At 40.3% G+C, this 20790-nt stretch overlaps 1 non-coding gene across 1 annotated transcript; it reads right to left on the minus strand.

Annotated features, from left to right (window-relative positions):
• Positions 1-7884: 7884 nt before the first annotated feature.
• LOC132507661 (U6 spliceosomal RNA) lies at positions 7885-7991 on the minus strand. Its single transcript, XR_009536240.1, has one exon. It is a non-coding gene; the product is annotated as a U6 spliceosomal RNA (small nuclear RNA).
• Positions 7992-20790: the final 12799 nt, after the last annotated feature.

Genomic DNA, 20790 nt, shown 5'->3' on the forward strand with positions numbered 1-20790 from the left:
TAGGTGAATAGTTCACAGATACATGAAAAGATGCTCACCATCACTAGTAATTAGGGAAATGCCAGTCAAAACCACAATGAGATATCACCTCATGCCTATTAGAATGCCCATCATCAAAAAGACAAGAGAAAAAAATTGCTTGCGAGGATGTGGAGAAAAAGGAACCCTTGTGCACTGTTGTAAACTAGTGCAGCTGCTATGAAAAACAGTATGGAGGATCCTCAAAAGTTAAAAATAAAACTACCATATAATCCAGAAATCCCACTTCTGGGCATATGTCCAAAGGAAAAGAAAGCTAACTCAAAAAGATATTTACATCCCCATCTTCATAGCAGCATTATTTACAACAGCCATTACATGGAAGCAACCTAAGTGTCCACTGATGGATAAATGGATTAAGAAATTGTTTTATACATACAATGAAATACTATTCAGCTACAAAATGAGGAAATCCCATCATTTGCAACAACATGGAAGAAGCTTTAGTGCATTATGCTAAGTGAAATAAATCAGACAGAGAAAGACAAATATCGTATGGTCTCACTTACATGTAGCATCTAATTAAAATTTTAAGAACTCGTAGCAAAAGAAATGAGATTTATGGCTACCAGAGGCAGGGGTTGGAGGAGTGGGAATTGAAGAAAGGTGGTCAAAACGTACAAACTTCCAGTTATAAGATCCCCCCAGTACTAATAAATAAGTACTAGGGATGTAATGTACAATGTGGTAACTATAGTCATCACCACTCTATGATCTATATATGAAAATTATTAAGAGAGTAAATCCTAACAATTCTCATAAAAAAGAGCTATAGCCATGAAAAGACATGTAGGAAACTTAAATGCATATTACTAAGTGAAATAAGCCAACTTGAAAAGGCTACATACTATATGATTCCAACTATACGACTTTCTGGAAAAGTCAAAACTATGGAGACCATAAAAAGATCAGTGGCTGCCATAGGTGGGGGAGAGACAGGAGCGATACACAGGTGGAGCACAGAGAATCTTTAGGGCAGTAAAAATACTTTATATGATATTATAATGATGACTACATGTCATTATATATTTTTCCAAACCCATAGAATGTGCAACAGCAAAGTATACTCTAAGGTAATCGGTAGACTTTGGGTGATAACGATGTGTCAATGTAGGCTTATCATTAATAACAAATGCGCTATTCTGGGGAGTGATCTTGACGATCAGGGAGGCTCTTCATGTGTGAGGGCAGGAGAGATATGGGAAATCTCTCACCTTCCTATCGATTTTGTTGTGAACCTAAAACTACTCTAAAAAAGATGAAGTCTTTAAAAAAAAATCCCAATGCCCTGAATAGGATCCTTTTCTTGAGTTTGTTTGGTGACTTTGACATTCTAAATATTTCTACTCTTGGCTGGCCCCTGCTGCTATGTTCAATGTACCTAAGGGCCAGGATTCAGTGTTTCAATGTTGAGTGTCCAGCTTCTGCTGGAACTCTGAATAGATATGACCGTGGTTCATGGTAATATCCCATTATGGACGAGGCTGAGGAAGGGTGAAGGGTTGAGTGGGGGGCAGCCCATGAGAGACACTTTTGTTTTCAGCTTCCAGCTTTCCCAAGGTGCCATTTTCTGTATTTAAGAATAACAGACTGCCAGAAGTGACAAAAATTAAGACTCAGAGAGAGTAAATGACTTGTCCAAGGTCATTCATCAGTGTCAGGAGTGGAACTCAAATCTAAGTTTGTTAACTGTCACTATTCTCAATATTAACTCAATGTTAACTCTCAATATTCTCTCTATTGTGGCAACTTTCACTGAGCTTCTTGCATGGTCAATGATGGGAAAGAAAGGAGAACTTGTTGGTCTTAAATATGTATCTCTCTTGATATGTTTTGTCATCAACAGGTTCAAATAATTCTGCTGCTACTATGTGTAGCATCCAAGATAGTATGGTCCTACTCTGCATTCTAAAGGGCCTGGCCAGTCTCCTTCTGTGTACTCCCAAAGCACCTGTGCTTTTCTTTTCATTGAGCAGCAATGCACTGAGGTAAGATGGGTCCCTCCTCCAGGCCCAAGGAATGACCCATGGTATGTCTGAAGCAATCACCATCATCTCAATGACTGGCTTAGTTTTGGCCAATGAAATATAAAGATAAATCTGTTGGGGACTTGTGGGAAAGAATTTCCTCTCTGACAAGAAAGAAAAAGGCTTCTAATCAAATTCCTTCTTATACCCCAGGCAAGGGAGAGGCAGGGAACCTCTTGTTTACTTCCTGTCTTTTGATATTTTCATGATGATAAGATGCTGTGACAGCCATATTGTGATCATGAGACAAAATCAAGAGAATTGGAGAGAAGCCACTGAATTGTTGAATTTCTCAACTCGGGAACTCTCTAGTTTCATGCTTCTTTTTATGTGAAATAATAAGACCACTAATTGTTTTAAACATTCTACTACCTACAGCGAAAATCATTCAAGCTGATTTTGAAAACTTCCTGGAAGAGATGAGAACCAGGTCTTAAAAGATAGCAAGATTTACATAGGCAGAAAGGAGGTAGGGAGATCTTCTGTTGGAGGATAAGCTAAGGCAAAGGAACGGGAATTAGCTTGGCCCATGTGGCTGGTGGCGAGGGGACTCTCCAGGCTGCCATGGAGAATGTCAACTGGAATAATTATCTCTTTCTCTGAACTCACAGTATTTACTCTTCGTGTCTGTTTATCGATTTGCAAATGTTTATTTGCTTGCAGAATTTTGTCCATAGGAGGAGAAAAGTGGTTGGCTTAGGTATCTGAGATATGAGAGGATAATGCAGTCTTCTTCCAGGTCTTCATCTGCTGGCCAGGCCCCACAGGCTTGTATTGGAGAACTGCTGCAGGCAGAAGCCAAAGGAACTCTTCTCATAGGGTGTTGTGTGAGACTGACCAATGGCAGTGCTTTGGTTTCCAGGTAACTAGACTCTACAGAGCTAAGGCCATGTTGACACTGAGGAAAGCATCAGCCAGCTATGGGGGCACCAGACGGTGGTGCACTAGGCCTCATCATCATCCCCTGGGGGGGGCATGAGCAGCTGTGTGAGGTGAGTGGCTGCTCCCAAGAGATTTCTCTCTGAGCTGCCACAACACGGGCAGAAGCTGAGGGAGAAAGCCTACATGAACCATGCATGAATTCACTTGAGACAGTCCCTGAGACACAGAAATAACAGCATGAGACTCTGAGGGGAATAAAGCCCTTCACTATGTAGCGGGGGCCTGATTCTATGAAATAGTCATCATAGTCAATGTGGCTCTGCTAGACTCTCTGGCAAGTGAGGCTAGATCAGGGTTTCTCATGGTCGGCACTACTGATCCTTTGGGCCAGACGATTCTTTGTTGTGAGAGCCATCCTGTGCATTGTGGGATATTTAGCAGCATCCCTGGCTTTTATTCACTAGATGCTATTAGCACTCCTTCTCCTGAGCTGTGACAAGTAAAGACAGTTAAAAATCTCAAAATGTGGGCTTCCCTGGTGGCTCAGTGGTTGAGAGTTCTCCTGCCAATGCAGGGGACGCGGGTTCGTGCCCCGGTCCAGGAAGATCCCACATGCCGCGGAGCGGCTGGGCCCGTGAGCCATGGCTGCTGAGCCTGCGCGTCTGGAGCCTGTGCTCCACAATGGGAGAGGCCACAACAGTGAGAGGCCCACGTACCGCAAAAAAAAAAAAATCTCAAAATGTGACGAGACATTTTGAGAACCATTGGTCCAGAGAAACATGGGAGGAAGTGTGCCTGTGCATGTGTATGTGTGTGCGTGTGTGTGTGTGTGTGTGTGTGTATGAGAGAGAGAGAGAGAGAGAGAGAGGGAGACGATGTGCATAAGAGAGAATATAATGTATCTGTTATTTACATTTATGTTTGTTGATCAGATTTTCACCTTTTCACTTTAAAAAAGCTTCAGTAAACATTTCCTTAGTTTAATCTTTGTCAGCATTTTAAATTATTTTCTTGTGATAAATTCCTAGACAGAATTGCTTGGTGAAAAAGTGGCAAGCTTTAAGGCTTTTTATATATATTGACTAAATGGCCTCTAGAAAGATTTTTCCAATTTAAATTTGACATTTCTTTTTAATCTTTACAGAATTTAGGACCTAGTTTTACACATGGTAGCTGTGTAATAACTACTCGGTAGTTAGTTGATTGAATGTTGGTTGTGAGTTTCCATCCCTCTTTTTCCAACAACTATCTGGGTGTGTTGGTATATGACATTTCACAACAATTTCTGTGTGGGCTGGGTCTGCAGAAGGAACTTATTGTTATATGGATTATTTCCTGTAGACCCATGCCTTTTAAAGTGTGGTTCCGGCTCCACCTGTGAACTTGTTAAAAATGCAAATTCTCTGGTCCCACACCTGGACCTACTTTGTGTTTTAAAATCCTTCCAAGTGATCTTCTGAAAGCTAAAATTTAAGAATGACTGTCTACAAACAATAAATGCTAGAGAGGCTGTGGAGAAAAGGGAACCTTCCTATACTGTTGGTGGTAATGTAAATTGGTATAGCCATTATGGAGAATAGTATGGAGGTTCCTTTAAAAACTAAAAATAGAGCTACCATATGATACAGCACACTGACTCCTGGGCATATATCCAGATAAATCCATAATCTGAAAGGATACATGCACCCCAATGTTCACTGAAGCACTATTTACAATAGCCAAGACATGGAAGCAACCTAAATGCCCATTGACAGAGGAATGGATAAAGAAGATGAGGTACATATATACAATGGAATATTACTCAGCCATAAAAAAGAATGAAATAATGCCATTTGCAGCAACATGGATAGATCTAGAGATTATCACAGGAATCAGAGACCATGGGCCTCCAGCAGGCACCTTTGCCAGACAGAAGAGCAGCAATGTCCCTGGGGCTGAACTGCATGGGTGGATGTGAGCAGAATAGAGGAGAAGGTGGGGGGTTGCACACACTTTCCAAGGCTGAGTCACTCAGTCCTCCACATGGGACAACCCCAGGGCATCCAGATGCCTTCCCAAAGTGTAGAAGACACAAAGTCAGGAGGTCAATTTGGAAGGGAACTGCTGCAGTTGGCAGAGACTTTGGTGCTTGAACTCACACCTGGTTCCCCTCCTCCTCTGTCAGAAATGAGTTTCTGTACTAACAGCTCCTGACATCTGTAATCCCTGGGGCTTGCAGGAGTGTGTGTGTGTGCAGTTCCTTAATTAGACTGCACCATCTCTTATAAGCAGGGGCTGTGCCTGTCACTACATGCTTAGCTTTACTTATAATGGGGAATTTTAAATGGGACTGACTGCACTCTAAATGCTCATGCACTAAGGTACCCCGTCTTCAGGTTTCCAAGGGAACATTGGGTGGTCCTGCCCACAAGACACGTGCTTCTGAGAAGCTGATTATGTAAGGGATTGAAAAACTTAATGAAAAACAATTAGTCAAAACTCTTCATCGGGGCCAGTTCCAGCTACTGCTTTGTAACTGAGAAGTTTTAAAATGGTGAAATGCATCATTATTCATGTCTGGCATCTTTATCCCAGGTTGATAGCAGACTATCTGGTGACCAGTTCAGAAAGTCAGCAGCTCAAAGAGATGGGGTTAAATTCTAAACAAGCCAGGAAGCTTTACATCCCCTCTGGCTGGGAGGCACCAACTAGTGAAAATAATCCCATCTTATTTAAGCAGCCCAGCTCAGTGAATAAAGGAGCCATTCTAAGGAAATGGATGCTGGGGTTACAGCAGGAATAGCTGAAGGGGGAGTCAACATAAAATGCTCACCATCAGAAAACACATTTGGATGCCTCTGTATCTGTGAGTAGCACAGCTTGGCATGAATGGAATGTGCTGGAATGAAGAAGAATCCTAGGGGTCCTTGCTGACCCTAACAAGAGTGAAGGATGATCAACTGTCCTGGTTTTAGCAATCGAAGTCCGTGTCCCTAGAAGTCCCCCAGTCCCTGGCAAACGGAGATGATGGATCACCCTACCTGGCTTCTGGAGGTCTTGACTCACTCTCTTCCCAAAGAAGTCCTTCAGAGATGGCTGAATTCCTCATGAGATACATTTCAGGCAGCTCTGGAAAATAAGAAAGCCAGGTCAGCTATTTTGATCTGAACTTTGCTTCTCCCTATGAAGTGTGTGCTCAGCGTATGAAGATTTTATATGTTTTTCCTACCTCTCAGATCTAAGGCCAGGAAGCAGCAGGTATGGTGGTCCTAAAGTGGGGCAGCTACCCGTGTTGGAAGTAGAGTCTGCCTCAACACTGGAAGCCAGACTTCCCTAGGTCCCTTGAGGCTTTTCCAGGTGCCTGCCCTTAACTTCTGGGGTTTCAGCAAGAGGTATTGGGTGAGGTGAGGTGTCACAGTGGGGAATGTGTATTATAATGTTTCAAGAAGTTTCGGTGTCTTTCCCACTCAGTTACCTAGGGATGATGAGTCACCTCCCTCATCCCTAGGACTCTGGTCAGGTAATGTTTTCCTTTAAGGGCTTATCAATGCCATTTTGGAGTTTTGACATTGTCTGGCTAGAAAGTCTAAAGTTCTGAAAAGCACTTAGTTCCAGAATATTTGAAAACAGAACAGTAGAATGTGTTGAGAGTATGATTTCTGGAGTCAGACTTCCTGGGTTTGAATCCCATTTCTTTCCCTTTTTAGTATGTATGACCTTGGGAAAGTTTTTCAAATTCTCTGACCTTAGTTTCCTTACCTATAAAACATGGATAGTAATGGTGTCTTTCTCATAAAGTTGCTGTGAGAATAAAATGAGCTAATTTATAAAACAGTGATTTTTTAATTAAAAAGATCTCTTCCAGCTTTACTGAGATATGATTGACATTAATGTTGTATAAGTTTAAGGTGTTCAGTGTGTTGATTTGATATACTTATATATTGCAAAATGATTACCACCATAGTGTTAGTTAACACTTCCATCACATCATTACCATTTCTTTTTTGTGATGAGAACATTTAAGACTTACTCTCTTAGCAACTTTCAGGTATATAATACAGTGTTATTAACGATAATCACCATGCTGTACATTAGATTCCCTCGAACTTATTTATCTCATTTTTTTTTTAGTTCTAAGAAATTTATTATTTAACTCTTTCCATATGCATATTAAGGTAGCGTTAGTTTATTACTTACATGATTTTTTTTTTTTTTTTTTTTTTTTGCGGTACGCGGGCCTCTCACTGTTGTGGCCTCTCCCGTTGCAGAGCACAGGCTCCGGATGCACAGGCTCAGCGGCCATGGCTCACGGGCCCAGCCGCTCTGCGGCATATGGGATCCTCCCAGACTGGGGCACAAACCCGTGTCCCCTGCATCGGCAGGCGGACTCCCAACCACTGGGCCACCAGGGAAACCCCTACTTACATGAATTTATACTTTATAGATTTATAATATCCACAACTGAATTTGCAAAGCGGTAATTCATAACTCAAATTTAATTTCTATATGATTTACAATAGCCATCAGGGGGAAGGGTAAGCTGTGACAAAGCGAGAGAGAGGCATGGACATATATACACTATCAAACGTAAGGTAGATAGCTAGTGGGAAGCAGCCGCATAGCACAGGGAGATCAGCTTGGTGCTTTGTGATCGCCTGGAGGGGTGGGTTAGGGAGGGTGGGAGGGAGGGAGACGCAAGAGGGAAGAGATATGGGAACATATGTATATGTATAACTGATTCACCTTGTTATAAAGCAGAAACTAACATACCATTGTAAAGCAATTATACTCCAATAAAGTTGTAAAAAAAGATATTAGAGTTACCATAAATATCTGATATAAACTAACAAATTACTAACATAATATAATGCCATAAATCATTTATTTTAACAATTTTTAATTTTTAGTCAAGGTATACTAGAAAATACTGGGATTTTGAGTCTGACAAATGTGGATGAAAAATATGGAATGCTTCATGAATGTGTGTGTCATCCTCGTGCAGGGGCCATGCTAATCTTCTCTGTATCATTCCAATTTTAGTATATGTGCTGCCGAAGAGAGCACCTTATTTATCTTATGAGGGACAGTTTGCACCTGTAGCATAAACCCTGACAGTTGGTTTTTCTTTTTGTGATGCAAGTGTCTGACTTAAGCTTTGATTGCCAAGGGAGCCACTTCAAAGAGGCATCCACTTCAAAGACAGCTATCTCTTATAAACACCTTGCCAGCCACATGACTAGATAAAGAGCCAGGCTAGGCTGCCCCCAACTGCCCCAGCCTCCTTTGTTTCAGAGCTTTAAAAAAATAACAGCTTTATCGAGACATAATTCACATACTATAAAGTTCACACTTTAAAGTATACAATTCAGTGGTTTTTAGTATATTTACAGAGTTGAGCAACCATCACCGTTACCTATTCCAGAACATTTCTGTCATTCCAAAAAAAATAACCCCATACCTATTAGCAGTCAGTCAGTCCCAATTCTCTTTCACCCATCCCCTAGCAATCACTAATTGACTTTAAGTCTCTAGTTATTTGCCTATTTTGGATATTTCATATAAGTGGAATCATACAATATGTGACCTTTCGTGTCTGGCTTCTTTCACTTAGCATGTTTTCAAGGTTTGCCCATATTGTAGCATGGGTCAGTATTTACTTCCTTTTTACTTCTGAATACTATTTCATTGTATTGCTAGACCACATTTGTTTATCTACTCATCAACTAAGGAACACCTGAATTGTTGAAAATACTCTTTTAAAATTACACAGCATGAAACAATCCCACATAATGTATATGTGTACTAATAATGATTGCTAATATTTATTGAGCACTTACTATATACCAGGGGTTGTTCTAAATGCTTATATGTTTTACCCCATTTAATGTTCACTTCAAACCTATGAGGGTGCTGTCACTATTATTCCCATTATTTTTATGAGGAAATTAGGAAATAGGGAGATTAAGTAACATATCTCAAGATAAAGAGCTAGTACGTGATTCAAACCTAGGAAGTCTGTCTGCAAAGCCTGCACTTTATTTTTCATTAAAAATTATTACATAATAAAACTGACTTTTTTGGGGGAATATACATTTCTATGAATTGTAACATACACTGCCACAATCAGATAAAGAACTATTCCATAATAACAAAATATTATTATTCCATAATACCATGTTTTAAATTCCCATTCTGTGTTTTAAATTCACCAATAAAAAGAAGGCCCTTGAAACCCTAGGTCCCCATACTTGATCCCAATAAAAGCAGAACCCTAGGCCTGCTGCCTCTCTTTCTCTACCCGACTTCACCCTGTGGCCCGAGGTGTACTGTGTAATTTCCAGAACCTTTGAATAATAATCCTTTTTTCCAAAGTTTCCTGTTGGTTATTGCTGAGGGCATCTTACAATCATGATACTAGTTACTGATAGGTTGAGACAGGCATAAAACAGTACTCTTGACTAACATGGCCCCATTTCTCCTACCTCTCAGCCCTTGGTAACCACCACTCTACTCTCTGTTTCTATGAGTTTGGCTTTTTTAGATTCCACATAAGCGTTATCATGCAGCATTTGTCTTTCTCTGACTTATTTCACTTAGCATAATGTTCTCAAGGTCCATTCATATTATCTCAAATAGTAGCATTTCCTTCTTTCTCGTAAGTGAATATTTTGCCATTGTATATATGTATACTACAACTTCTTTATCAACTCATCCCTTGAGGGACACTTGGATTGTTTCCATATCTTGGCTACTGTTAATAATGCTCCAATGAACATGGGAGTGAAGATATCCCTTCAAGATCCTGTTTTCACTTCCTTTGGATACATACCCAGAAGTGGAATCACTGGATCATATGGTGATAGTTCTATTTTTAATTTCTTGAGAAACCTCCATACTGTGTTCCATAGTGGCTGCAATAATTTACTTTCCCACCAACAGTGCACAAGGGTTTCCTTTTCTCCACATCCTCACCAACACTTATTTTCTGTCTTTTCAGTGACAGCCATTCTAACAGGAATGTGGTGATAGCTCATTGTGGTTTTGATTTGCATTTCTCTGTTGATTATGATGTTGAGCTTCTTTTCATGTATCTGTTGGCCATTTGTAGGTCTTGTCTTCTTTGGAAAAATGTCTATTCAGTTCCTCTGCCCATTTTTAATCAGATTTTTTTCTGCTCTTGAGGTGTATGAGAACTTTATTTAGATATTAACCCCTTATTAGATATGATTTGCAAATATTTTCTCCCATTCCACAGGTTTCCTTTTCATTTTGTTAGTGTTCATTTTGTTGAAAAGAAGCATTTATTTTGCTGTGCAGAAATTTGATGTAGTTCCACTTATTAATTTTTGCTTTTGTTGCTTGTGCTTTTGGTGTTACATACAAAAAATTTCTGCCAAAACCAATTTCAAGAAGGTTTTTCTTATGTTTTCTTGTAGGAGTTTTATTGTTTCATGTCGTATGCTTAAGTATTTAATCCATTTCGAGCTAATTTTTGTGAGTGGTGTAAGGGGTTCAATTTCTTTCTTCTACATGTGGTTATCCAATTTTCCCAGCACTATTTATTGAAGAGACTATCCTTCACCCATTGAGTATTCATGGCTTCCTTGGGAAATATTAGTGGACTGTATATGCTAGGATTTATTTCTGGTTCTCTCTTCTGGTCCATTGGTCTATATGTCTGTTTTTATGCCAGTACCATACTGTTTGGATTACTATAGGTTTGAAATTAGGAAGCGTAATGTTTCCAGTACGTTCTTCTTTCTTATGATTGCTTTGACTATTCAGGGTTTTCTGTGGTTTCATACTAATTTTAGGATCTTTTTTTCTATTTCTGTGAAAAATGCCATTAGAATTTTGATAGGAATTGCATTAACTCTATAGACGGCTTTGGGTAGTATGGCCATTTTAAACAATATTAATTCTGCCAATCCTTGAGTACAGAATATCTTTCCATTTTTTGTGTCTTATTTAATTTCTTTCATCAAAGTCTCATGGTTTTTAGTGTACAGATCTTTCACCTCCTTTGCTAAATTTATTCCTAAGTATTCCATTATTTTTTATATTATTGTGAATGGGGATTGTTTTTATTTCTCTTTCAGATGCTTTATTGTTAGCGTGTAGAAATGCAAGTGATTTCTGTATGCTGATTTTGTATCCTGCAACTTTACTGAATTCATTGATTAGTTCTAACATTTTTTGGTGACGCTTTTAAGATTTTCTATGTATAAGATCATATAATTTGCAAATAAAGAAAATTTTACTTCTTCCTCTTTGATTTGGATGCTTTTTATTTCTTTTTCTTGCCTGATTGCTCTAGCTAGGACTTCCAGTACTATGCTGAACAGGAGTGGTGAGAATGGATATTCTTTTCTTGTTCCTGATCTTAGAGGAAAAGCTTTAAACATTTTACCACTGAGTATGATGTTAGCTGTGGGTTTGCCCAAAGCTTTTATTATGTTGAAATATGTTCCTTCTATACCTAGTGTAGAGAGTTTTTATTGAGGGGATGTTCAATTAAAAAAAATTATTTTATTTATTTTTGGCTGTGTCAGGTCTTAGTTGTGGCATGCAGGATCTTCTTTGAGGCATGTGGGGTCCTTCGTTGCAGCACATGGGCTCTCTGTTGTGGTGTGCGGGCTTCTCTCTAGTTGTGGTGTGCAGGTTTTCTCTTCTCTAGTTGTGGCACACAGGCTCTGGGGCGCATGGGCTCTGAAGCTGTAGTGCATGGGTTCCAGAGAGTGTGGGCTCTGTAGTTTGCAGCACGTGGGCTCTAGTTGAGGCATGTGAGCTCAGTAGTTGTGGCACACGGGCTTACTTGCCCCGCGGCATGTTGGATCTTAGTTCCCTGACCAGGGATCGAACCCGCATCCCCTGCAATGTAAGGTGGATTCTTTACCACTGGACCACGAGGGAAGTCCCAAGAGGATGTTCAATTTTGTCAAATGTTTTCTCTGCATCTACTGAGATGATCATATGGCTTTTATTTTTCTTTTTACTAATGTGGTGGAATATTGATTGATTTGTAGATGTTGAACCATCTTTGCATCCCTGGGATAAATCCCCCTTAATCATGGTGTACGATCTTTTCAATGTGCTGTTGAATTCAGTTTGTTAATATTTTTTGAGAATGTTTGCATCTTTATTCATCAGGAATATTGGTATAGTTTTCTTTTCTTGCAGTGTCCTTATCTGGCTTTGGTATCAATGTAAAGTTGGCCTCCTAGAATGAGATTGGGAGTGTTCCCTCCTTCTCCTCAATTTTGGGGAAGAGTTTTAGAAGGATTGATGTTAATTTTTTAAATGTTTGGTTGAGTTCACTATCGAAACCACCTGATCCTTTTCTTTGTTGGGAGGTTTTTGATTACTGATTCAATCTCCTCACTCATTATTGGTCTGTTCCAATTCTCTGTTTTTGCATTATTTAGTCTTGGTAGGTTGTATGTTTCTAGTAATTTTTCTATTTCTTCTAGGTTGTCCATTTTCTTGGCATAAAATTGTTCATAATAGTTTTTTTTTTAAAAAATTTATTTCACTGAAGTATAGTTGATTTACTATGTTAATTTCTGCTGTACAGCAAAGTGATTCAATTACACACACACACACTTTTGTGTGTGTGTGTGTGTGTGTGTGTATTCTTCTCCACTATGGTTTATCACAGGATATTGAATAAAGTTCCCTGTACTTTATTCAGGGAACAGTAGGACCTTGTTGTTTATCCATTATAATATATATACATATACATATATATGTATGTGCGTGTATATACACACACACACACACACACACACACATATATATATGTATATACGATAGCTTGCTTCTGCTAATCCCAAACTCCCAATCAATCCCTCTCCCACCCCTCTCCTCCCTGGAATAGTAGTTTCTTATGATCCTTTGTATTTCTGTGGTATGAGTTGTAATGTCTATTCTTTCATTTCTGATTTTATTTGTCTTTTTTTCCCCTTAGTCTAGCTAAGTTTGTCAATTTTGTTTCTCTTTTCAAAAATCAACTCTTAGTTTCATTAATCTTTTCTGTTGTTTTTCTGATCTCTATTTTAATTACTGCTTGCTCTCATCTTTGTTATTTCCTTCATTCTGATAAGTTAGGGTTTAGTCTTATGGGGGTTCTCTTTATCAGAGAATTTTTTTCTCTTGCTGCTTTTAAAATTCTTCACCTTTGATTTTTGACAGTTTTATTACAGTGTGTCTTGGAAAGGATTGTTTTGGATTGAAATTTTGTGGTGACCAATTAGCTTCATGAACTTGGAAATATATATCTCTCCCCAGATTTGGGAAGTTATTAGCCATTATTTATTTAAATGAGCTGTCTACTAATTTCTCTCTCTTCCTTCTGGGACCCCAATGATGCAAAACTTTTTTTCTTTTAATGGTGTCACATATGTACAGTAGGTTTTCTTTATTCCTTTTCATTTTTTCCTTTTGCTCCTCTGATTGGATAATTTCAATTGGTCTGTTTTCTTGTTCACTGATTCTTTCTTCTGATTCATCAAGCCTACTGTTGAAGCTCTCTATTGAATTCTTAGATTCAGTCATTATATTCACCAGCTCCAAGTTTTCTGTTTGGTCTTTTTTTATCTCTTTGTTGAACTTCTCATTTTGTTCTTGTACTGTTTTCCTGATATTGTTAAATTGTTTATCTGTGTTCTCTTATAGCTCTCTGAACAACTTTGGAAAAATCATTTAGAATTCTTTGTTGGGAAATTCCTGAATCTCTACTTCTTTGGGGCCAGTAACTGGAGACTTACTATATTCCTTTGGTAGAGTCATGTTTTCCTGATTCTTCATGATCCCTATAGCTTTGCTTAGCTGTCTGTACATCTGAAGAAGCAGTCATCTCTTCCAGGCTTTATGGACTTAATTTGATAAAGGAACACTTTCACCTACAGGAGGGGGCATCCTGGAGCATGACACCAGGTCCAGTGGTACAAAGGGCTACATGTGATGACACTGGGTCCAAGGTGGCATGATGTCCATTAGGCTCAGTCTGCTGAGGTCCACAGCATGGACGAATGTATGGTTCTTGGTGACTGCAGGGAGTCTTCAGTGTCTGCAAGAGCTTTGGGGATCCTCAGTGGCACCTTCAGGTCCAGCTAGTATGGACTAGGAGGGCAGGCAATGGTGGTGCCTGGAGCTGGTGGTGTGCACACACTTGGCTGTGGGGCCAGCTACGGGTGCCTATGTAGTGGCAGGGTCTGGTTACAGACAAATGTAGTGGTGTAGCCCAGGGCAAACTATGGGCTTACTGGAAGCTGTAGGGGCTTTGCTCACTTGTGACTACACAGTTGTCCCTCCACAACCAGGCCCTGCACTGGGAGCCTGTGATGAGGGTTGGGCCAGGGCCATTCAGGTACACAGCTAGAGGGGCTTGCTGCAGATGAACATGGTAGTGCACGCCAGGACAGAAAACGGCCTGATCTGGGCCCGCTGCAATTGCAGGGACCCCGGCTGTCAGCATGCCATCCTGTAGCTGCACAGTCTCCCCAAGGTGTGCTCACAGTAGTGGAGGCTGGTGACAGGTGTCAGGCAAGCAGCATACTACCACATATCTGGAGGGTGATTGCCAAGCATATGCACAGCGATGGGGTTCCTCTGTGGGAGTCTAGGCTGGAGTTTTGCATTTGCATAGCCACAGAGGTCTGGGCTGGCTGCAGGTGCAGTCCCTGGGCTCTAGTAGGGACAGGAGGGAGGGAGCAGAGAGGTACTCTGGCAGCTGGCATCAATGAACATGAATACCTGTGGGGCAAATTCTGGTGAAATCTGTAAGGGGGGTCCACATCAGTTGTGGACCCCTGGCTTCTTCAGCGGCAAAATCTGCTCAGTTTGTCCGCAAAGCACGTGACTGTGAACCGAAATGACTCCTCCTATGTGGCTGCTGTTGGTAGCCCCTGCTTTTCTTCCTTGGCTCTTCTTTTCTTAGCTGGCTCTATACATCTCATCTTTGGCAGTCTGGGTCGGGTAAAACTGAATTGAGACCTTCACATGGTACCTGGAAAGGCTGGGGAAGCTGGTTGCTCATCCCGCTCTACTTCTCCTGGCAAGGGGGACTCTTTCTACCTGGGAAGTTCCCTCTTGGCATGGAGCAATGCTCGCTTGGGGGATGGGACGGTTCAGGCAAAAGGAAGCTGTCTTTCTTCTCTTCTTGTGTGGTTATTCTCAGGGTTTCCTCCCACTGTGTTGCTAAAGTTCCTTAAGCAGACTCCAGAGCCTTCCCAGAGCTGCTTTTGTTCATGGATAGCTGTCTAATTGTTGATCTTTGTGAGGAAATGGAGGCTGGAGTGATGTCACCTCCAAGAAAGTATATAAAATGCTTAGAGCACAGAATGAGTGCTATATAAACATTTGCTTTAACTATTACAATGATTACTGTTAATGTTGCAACTGGAAAGAGTTTAGCAGACATTGGTCCAAAATATACCTTTACCCTTTGGTAGCTGTATGGTTTAGGCAATTTATTTCACCTTTCAGGGTCTCGGTTTTCTCATCTGTAAAGTCACACCTCATAGGTTTGTTATGAGAACTCAGGGAGATAACTAGTTAAAGTATCCAGCAAAATGTCTGGCACCCTGCTTGCTCAATACATGGTGATACTTTTCCATCCATAGTAAGTTAACATAGATTGGGTGCCAGAATCATTTAGTCACATTATTCAGGTAATTACATACAAGGCACGAATAGGGATGATCAAAGCTGGTCCTTGGATTGTCACTGCTTCTGGTTGAGTGCAGTATGTGCTAACCATTAAGCTTGATTAAAATTAACATCCAAGGTCTCTTTGGAACTTCAATGGCAAGGGCTACTGAAAATATTTCTGTGAACTCTGTAGCTCCTGAGAATATACAGTCTCACTTCAGAACAAAGTGTATTTTCATAAGAGGCATGGAAATTGTTTACCAGCTCCTGGAGGATTTGGTTACAGCCCCAAGATTGCTTAACAGCCATAAATGAATGCTTTTGTCTCACTGGAGTCAGCTCACTACCATGCAGTATCTGGAGGAATGCAACTAGGGCACTGAGATCTTTCCCCAGAGGGTGCCATCACTGCTTGCCTGGTTCCAGAACATTGCCTTGTGTCTTTTGTCCCTTTTATCCCCTGCTTACATGGCATGGCCTTACACTCCCCCTGCTTTTTTCCTCTGATACCTTTTCTGGCTCACAAAAGCGCATCCCCAGCCCTCCCTGACCACGCCCCCCACACAAAGCAGCTTCCTCCTAGCATCACATTGTCTATTTGCTCCTCTTGCTCTTATTTCTTGGAAGAATCTAGCTTTCACGCTTGATCTCTTACTTCTTGAGGGGCCAAGAAATGAGACCCTTCCTGATCCATGAGTAGGGTTCATGCCTCTACCGTGGTTCGAAGTTAAGTCTAAAGTTGTCCTGCGGCACACATGAGGCATGAATGGGCCCAGTGCCAGTCACCACACAAGAAAGGCTAATGGTATAACTATCTTTACTGTGTATGTATACTCTCATTATTTTCACTAGCTTCCTTTTTTTTTTTTTTTGCAGTGCGCGGGCCTCTCACTGTTGGGGCCTCTCCCATTGCGGAGCACAGGCTCCAGACGTGCAGGCTCAGTGGCCATGGCTCACGGGCCCAGCCGCTCCGCGGCATGTGGGATCTTCCCGGACCAGGGCACGAACCCACATCCCCTGCATCAGCAGGCGGACTCTCAATCACTGCGCCACCAGGGAAGCCCTAGATTCTATTTTTATCAGAAGGTCAGATAAGTGGATCATGGATTCTAGCCAACTGTTCTAAGTCACATTCTTGAGTCTTAAATATGGCAGATCATGTCCAGGTGATATCATTTGCATCCTTTCGTTACGTTAAACAGTTCACACTTCTGGTTATCTGATATGAATGTAAAGCTGAATAAACAACATGGTTGTTTCATGGGTATGAGATCATGCCTTTTTACCCTAATGTCTGAACTTTTAGTAGTCACCTACAGCATGCCATGTTTGTGCCAAGTCCTGTGAGAAAAATTCACAAAAGATATGACATATGTGCATGACACTTGCGTTATGGTGAGAGAGAGAGAGAAAGTTAACAGTGATGACAGGACGTAGTAAAAATGTATGACAAAGACATACTGAGGGGAGCACGTTGAGTCCTAGTTGGAGGCGGGGGTGGCGGGTAGGACAAGGAGGACATTTTGGAACACTCACACTAAGCTGACTGGAGCAGTGGATAAAAGCCAGAGGGATGAAGACAGGTGGGAGAGAGATCTACAACTCCCTTAGTCCTTTGTCCCTTCTGATTTTGTCACCATAGACTATACTTTATCCACATTCTCTCTATGCATCAGGGACTCTGGAATTGTCACATAAAGGAATGCAAATTCCTGCTTCTCATAGTGTAATTTAAAAAGTAAAATCTCTATCCTTTAGGAAACAGTGACTGTTTAGGGTAGTTTTGCTTCACCCTATATTCAGGCATGGCCTGTAATTTTAGTTTTTGGTTTGTTCTGAACCAACACATCATGATACTAGGGTTGCAGCTGGAGTAGATTACCCTGGATCTCTGAACTTTAGAAGACATACCATTTCTACAATGCCCTGCACCCTCATCTTTGGCCCTGCTCAGGGACTCTGTAATCGTGGAAATGGGACAAGAAAACTTCATGAGGGAAGAGTTTTCTGCTTGGAGAGTGCAGGCCTGTGTAAGTGGCAGGAGAAATGTCTGGGTTGTCAGAGAACAGTATAAGGGTTTGGGATTCCAGGAGAATATAGGAAGAGACAAAGAGGGAACTTACAAGGGAAATGAGGTAGCTTCAAATATAAACTTGGTCTTCCCTGGGGCATTTTTGTGGGGTTCTGATTAGGTCCTTAACTAAGTTGCTCTGGCCAACAGGAAATGAGATATCACATTTCTCAAGAGATAATCAGGCCTTAGCAACACCAGTACTTGTAGTGGAATTGCAAGGGCTCCTATTCAAAAATACCAGACCTTATTTTCTGGAAATATCTATTGTTCCTGGAAAACTAAAAGCCCTCTGCAGTCTTCTAGGCCTGACTGGGTCTGAAGTTTCTGTGCTGCTGAGCTATAGGTCAGGATGGGATGAACTAGCAGCTGGAGTGTGGGGTACCCCTGTCCACTAGGGTTTGATTTCACTCTAAGTTCTGTAACACCAGCTTCTTGCCAAGGCTTCACCAGATGTTTATTATCATAACCAACCATTATCTGAACCGCAGAGCCTCACATAACCTTACCCAAAATTCAGAGCTGGGATGGAATTTTGAGTACAGTGCTAGAATTTCAGACAAGGGCCAATTAGAGAAAATGTTGCATCACCCCTCACAGTTCATGCTGCTGTAAGTCCAAAACAAAAACCACAGACTGTTTGTGATTACTTAATATTGTTCTGGTATGTAGTCTACTCAAATGAAAAACAAAATGCAATTTATTCCATTATACTGAGAAATAAAATAAAACTTATTGTAATCATTAGCAGAATATGTTTGAAGAGAAGATAATTTACTTTTAAAATTTTAGTCAAAGTAACTTTTTCCACTGTATGTACTTCAAAACTACATAACTGATAACTATTCTAATTCTTTTAAGCAACACAGGGAGGAAACAGCGGGTGAAAAAATAATTTCCCTTTTGAAGAATAATCCAATCAAAAGAATGTTGAACAATAATGTTGATAATAACTCTGAAATTACTTGGGATAATAAATTTAAAGTACTGTAATATAAATTATGATTATGCAAGAAAAAACAGAAATAAGATAGTTTAAAAGTAAGTAGCATATTTCTGTAAGAAATTTTCAAAGAGTGTTTCAAAAACAGAATCAGAGTTATCAATCTAAGGGAATAGCTATAGCTGACATTTCAGCACCTCCAGAACCTGTTCTGTTCCATTTTTGCTTCTGTCAGAGTCTGTCCTAGAGACTGAATAAAGATTTCATCCCCCCTTCTAATTATCTATTTATTTAAAGAGGAATTAGGAAGCTAGCTGAACATAAGAACTGAGTGTGACCTCCAAAAGAAGATGAGTTAGAAAATAAAATGGGGAGTACCTTGAATAATGGCAGATATATATTGACTGGGGAAATTTAAGCAGCTCCTGCTCAGACACTGAAAACAGCAAGCCCTTATTTCTTATCATTGGTGAAATGGTTTCCCAAACATAGGCTGAGGGACCTGAGCTCTCACTGGATGTTATCTCTTTCCTTCTCATGTATCCAGAACTCTTTCATGGGCATAACTACTTTTCCTCCTGGCTGGGCACCTCCAGTAATTACAAGGACTTAAAAATGAAGACAGCTGTCAGCCCTCTGATTGCTAGGGTTGATGTGACTGATCTGACTGGCATACCCTCCTCCTTACTGCTCACACCATGAGGAATCCTCCTGAAGTTCTGAAAGGATGACTTTTGCAAGTAGAGAGGATTATTTTTCAATAAAAGGAAAGCAATCACAGCACTCCCCTGTAATGAACTTTGTATCAGTTGGCTAATTTAAGCAGAAATGGTGCTTATTATGAGGGTACTGGGAATATTTTTATTTTTTATATTATATTAGTTTCTTGGGGGAATATTTTTAGATGAGAATATAAAAGAATATATTCATGATTTTGGAAATAGCGAGGAAAGATTTCTAATTCAAGACAAAGCACAAACTACACAAAACAATAAGTTTGACTACATAAAAATGTAATTAAAATCTGTATCAAAAGACACTGGAGTCACTTGATATCCAGTGCAGACTCTGGTCACCACAACACCAGTCACACCTCCTATCAAGGGGATAACGTCCAGCATGCACTGAGGAAAGAGGTAGCAGGCATCCATACTAAAAACAGCCCTCACACCAAAAAACATTAAACCCATAGAGACTACACAGGGACGTTCTCACATAAAAAACCCCTCCAAGATCACAGTAAATAATTGTTTCTTCTCAACTAATTGAGCAAGAGAAAAGTATGTAAAATGAAGAAGCAGAGGAACCACTTTTAATTAAAAGATTGAGAGAATTCCCCTGAAAAAACAAACAATGAAACAGACCTCTTCAGTCTAATAGACACCAAATTCAAAAAGGAGATACTAGATCATGGACTTGAGGATATGGGCAGGGGGAAGGGTAAGCTGTGACAAAGTGAGAGAGTGGCATGGACATATATACACTACCAAACGTAAAATAGACAGCTAGTGGGAAGCAGCCGCATAGCACAGGGAGATCAGCTAGGTGGTTTGTGACCACCTGGAGGGGTGGGATAGGGAGGGTGGGAAGGAGGGAGACGCAAGAGGGAAGAGATATGGGAACATATGTATATGTATAACTGTTTCACTTTGTTATAAAGCAGAAACTAACACACCATTGTAAAGCAATTATACTCCAATAAAGATTTAAAAAGGAGATAATAAAAATACTGAAGGAATTAAGAAAGGCTATTGACAGAAATGCAGATTATTGTAAAAGGGAACTAGAAACTATAAGGAGGAGCCAAGAAAAATTAGAGAATTCATTTGAAGAGACCAAAGCTGAACTAAAGGTTATGAATAGCAGAATGAATAATGCAGAAGAATGAATAAGTGATCTGGAAGATAGAATAATGGAAATCACCCCATTAGAATGGCAGACAGAAACCCAAATAAAAAAAAAGAATAAAAGCAAAATAAGAGACCTATGAGATAATATAAAGTGTGCCAATCTATGCATAATAGGGATCCCAGAAGGAGAAAAAAGAGAAAAGGGGACTGAAAATGTATTTGAAGAAATTATGGCTGTAAACTTCCCAAACCTAAAGAAGGAAACAGATATCCAGATACAAGAAGCACAGAGGGTCCTGAACAAGATAAACCCCAAAAGACCTATACCGAGACATATTATAATAAAAA

This window comes from Lagenorhynchus albirostris, chromosome 16 (assembly GCF_949774975.1).
Source record: "Lagenorhynchus albirostris chromosome 16, mLagAlb1.1, whole genome shotgun sequence".
Classification (NCBI taxonomy): domain Eukaryota; kingdom Metazoa; phylum Chordata; class Mammalia; order Artiodactyla; family Delphinidae; genus Lagenorhynchus; species Lagenorhynchus albirostris.